We start from the raw sequence: 4,654 nt of genomic DNA on the forward strand, positions 1-4,654 counted from the left end.
GGCTGTGCGTGGCGCGCCTGCCACTGGCCCCAGCGGCCCTGCTGGAGGGGGCGGGGGGCTCCAGAGCCCGCCCCTGCCGCGCCTCCGGCCGCTGCGCCCTCTCGCAGTAGCCGGGCCGGGTGCTACCGGGCAGGCGGGCAACAGCGATCCGATCGCGGTGCGGTGAGTACGTCCGGAACTGGGGCCACAAAAGAGGGGTGGTCAGGGAGCAGAGAGGAATCCTCAAAACTGACACTCCGAAAGCGGGTCCCGGACGGGAGAAGCCGCACTGAGACTTTAGGGAAGCTTAAACCTCTCCACAATTGCTTCCTGCTGCTCTGCAGTCTCCTGCATCACATCCATCTTGTTGCTCTGTCGACATTCATTTCTTGTCCAGCGGACACTTCAGTCTAACTAGACGGCGCTATGAGAACTCTCCCACTCCCACTCCCCAAGCCTGGGTACTCTTGCCTGAGTGTCCCGCCACCGCGTTCAGGCTGTTCGCGCGCCTGCGGGAGGGCGCCCTCTCTGTCCGTCCCTGGGAATGACCAGTTGTCTGACGCCTTGAAAACTTGTGTCTGGCTTCAACTTCCTCTCTCATCTGATGCCTTCCAGGGACCACCTTCTCTATGAATGGCAGCCCAAGCTGGACCTCCTGAGCCAGGTGATGTGGCCACCTACAATGTGTAATCAAGGTTCAGAGGTAAAGGACCTGATTTATGGGTGGTATCTCCGTAGCTACAGTTTTAGCAATTAAAAAAAAGGAGAGGAAGGGTAATTTGAAGTTATATATTAGAAACTTGTTTGCATATTGTTTAGATCTCTAGTGGCTTATTTTCAAATGGGTGTGTTTCCCGTGTAGACTGGGAATATACTGAAAAATATAAGTTCGACATTATCAACTAATAAACATTAGTTTAAACTCAATTCACGTTTGTAGCTGATCATTACAGTGAATGGATTTATTTTAACACCAAAACCCAAGAATACAATACTGGTGCTATTTCTGCCTTTAGGACATTTCTTGAAAAACGATGGAGTCTTACCAGTTGATTCTTCAGAGTAAGTGATTACTTGCTTCTTCACCCAGGTCAGCACTAAATAACTTGAATGTCCTTCCCAAGGTCTGCGAACGATCTTTGGTGAAATGATGTACATCAGTGACTTTTCTACTAACGGATCACAGTGTAGGAAACGGATGGTTGTTGGACTTTGGAGCACTAGAGTGACAATCCCGAGTCTCTCTCCTACCACCACTTTGTGGATCAAAACATTCCTGAACAAAAAAAGACTTTGTTCTCATTTTATCCTGGATCCAAACAAACAAAAAAAAATGGGGATATGGTACAAGTCTAAGCCCTTCCAGACACCCACAAAACAGATGCTTTTCTTTAAAAAAAAAAAAAAGGCAAGAAAATTCGGGGACACATATTTTGGCTGACTTGGCTTGCTCAGTATTTGGTAACTTCCCTAGATTGTGATCTGCCATTGGATCATGTGATTGGGAGGTACTATCTAGAGAGATGGTAGGAATTAGTGTACCTTCTAGGCTGGCTTCCTCTAAGTAAATGGAACTTAAGTTCTCCGAATTTCTCAAAACTATGACCAGGATCAAAAGGGGTACTAGAGGTACAGTATTCTTAAGTCACAGGTTCACACTGATGTCAGGCCTTTATTTTGTCTTGAATAGCATCAACAATATCTTCTACAAGCTGGAAAGAACTTTTCTATGAAAGCAAGGTAATACCCCAATTCTGATACCAAGTAACTTCAATATCCCAAACAAACTCAATGCTTTTCCTGCTAGTCTAATGGTGAGTTGTCAATATAGCATCCACCAGCCCAGTCGATATTGAGCACTTAAAATGTGTTCAAGTGAGTTTACACCAAATCGATATGTACTGAAAGTAAAAAACTCATCCTAGATTTCAAGGTGTTGGTACAAAAATAAGAATGTAAAATATGTTGTTAGTAATTTTATATTGCTTACATATAGAAGTGATAATATTTGAGACATTGAATAAAATAAAATGTATTATTAAAATCACATTCATCTATCTCTTTTTCTTCTAATGTGACTACTAGAAAATTTTAAATTACATATACAGCTCATATTACTATCTCTATTGGACAGTTCTGGTCTAAAGAATACTTGTCAGATGGCAAGGGTCATTATCTTATCTTTTTTTAGAGAGAGAGAGACTTTTGGTACAAAGTGTACGTGATTGCTGGAGAAACAGAGAGACGGAAAATCACCCCCCAGATGAGATGGCCATGTTTTAATCCCTTTTCTTCCATTCTCCTCTCAGGATTTTGGTCACACATGTTCAGAGTGAATTTTAAGTCACAGGTTCAAAACTTGAACCGCAGTCAACTATGTGGGAGTCCAATGACATAACTATTATGCCATCTGCTGGTCCCATCATTACCTTGTCTTTAAACATTATTAAAATAAATTTTAAAAATGGGGGGAATTGTACCAGTATTCTTAAGTCACAGGTTCACACTGATGTCAGGCCTTTATTTTGTCTTGAATAGCATCAACAATATCTTCTACAAGCTGGAAAGATATTGGGAAGCCCCCACCCACCCCATTCACATACCAGGGCTCCCCAGTATATGGAAAGTGTATGTGAGCAGGTTCATGATCTAGGCTGGGGCAGATTATGTCATGAGGACCTTGTTGTGCATGCCAGTCTCTCTGTCTCTGCCTTTCCTAATGAATAAATAAGCTTTTTTTAAAAAAAAGATACTGGGCTCTCAGAAAAGTCGTGACGCATTTTGCATATAAAAACAGAAAAATGCATCATAACTTTTTTGACAACCCAATAGTTAGGTGCCTTGCCAGTTAAGATATGGTCAAGCCAGTGATTAAATCAGGACCAATCAGGATCCTTTGAATTCTTTTTCATTTCTTTCATTTTTCTTTTTTTTTCTTTTTCAGTGAGAGATAGGTACTTTTGACAGGATATTGTCATGTCGCAGCCCACCTGCTCCAGGTTAACACTATGCCCTGCTTATTCTAAATTGGTCTAGAACTGGACCTGGATTTCCGAGGTGGCCTCAGCCTCACACAGTGCTGCCCTACTGCTTGTGCTACCACAGTGGGCCAGGATCCTTGAATTTGTTGTGCAAAGTTCTATGACACATACAAAAAGGGCTAATAGGTCAAAAATCTAAGTATTTTTGGGGGGAGAGTAAATTAAGTCAGGTCTTTTAAAGCCAATTTTCTGTCCTCTTGTGCATGTCTCAGTGTCAGTCCCATGAAAGTTTTCAGGTGAGGTGCTAACCACCCTCAAATCTGAATCCCAGTAACTGACAAAACATTTTCTTAGGCAGTTACAAATGTTTTTCTAATATGCTTGACTTCTTATTGCCACCTTCACAGCAACCAAAAAAAGACCTTCGTCCTTATAATGTGTCCCAGTTTATGCTTTATTTATACACACACACACACACACACACACACACACACACACTCCTTTGGAAATTAATCTAGTCTTAATGCAATGTCTTTTTAAATGAACACTTATTTTAAAAAATACTCTTTGGAACATATGGAGCTGCTTCTGCTATTTAAATATAAATACATTGTTCAAGATGTCATATAACAAATCTTTCTTTCATATTTCTGTACATAACAGAAAAAAAATTACGTAGTTTTTATAATTTCACTGCAAAAAAAAATTTGCATGCAAATGTGTTTCTCAAGATTTTAACATCCCCCCCATCATCTATTTGCACATATTCATTGCCATAGCAACATTACATCATGCCTCCTGGATTCTCATAGCCAAAAGAAAACAACAACAAATAATCGAGGGGTTCATAACCCGTCAGTAAAACAATACTGTGTGAGTAAATCTTACATAAGCTAAAGAAGCAGGTATAGGGACTTTAAGTTATAGAGATACAACATGTTTGCAGAATAACATTCCAAATTAATTAGGCAGGTAAATGTGTGTAATAATTAAACTTCAAAAAATATATATTTGTTGGGAGTAGTTGCTTAAGATTTTTTTATCATACAGGTTTCTTTTATTATTATTCCTTCCAGAACCTCCAGTAACATGCATCTTAACTTTTCATTTCATCTTGGAACATGAATTTACCATGGAATGAGCATATGGTGAGGAGGCATGCTATGATAATTTGCTATGCACTATCAAGGTCTAATTTTTTCTCATTTACTGCATTTTTTTCCCCAAACTCACATTATCCCTAAGGAAGCTCACGACACATTCATCTCCTCTTATCTCACATCTTAATCCTAGAAATCTTTGCATTGAGAAATCTCAGTTTCACTTGTGTTATTATTTTTAGTTATTAATTTCTATTCCATGAAAATAATCATGGAGGCCAGCAGGTGGCATGTGGTTAAGGTGCTGGACACTCCCAGATGCTGACGACAGTTCAAATCCTGGACCTGGTGCCTTGCTTTCTCACTTTCCCTCTTTCTCGCTATGTCTCTCTCTGGTCTAACTAAAATAAGTGAATGAATAAATAAAACTAAAATAAATAATTCTTTTTAAAAAAGAAAGAAAATGCTTATGAATTTTAAGACGTTTATTGAAATTCTACAATACAGAACCTCAGTGTGCCCAAATAAAGAAAATAGTGACGCCTCTATGGACATAGGTAATGGGGATATTGAACAGCTTCCTAGCTCAACCAC

The sequence above is a fragment of the Tupaia chinensis genome, unplaced genomic scaffold, assembly GCF_000334495.1.
Source record: "Tupaia chinensis unplaced genomic scaffold, TupChi_1.0 Scaffold149921_1, whole genome shotgun sequence".
Lineage (NCBI taxonomy): Eukaryota > Metazoa > Chordata > Mammalia > Scandentia > Tupaiidae > Tupaia > Tupaia belangeri.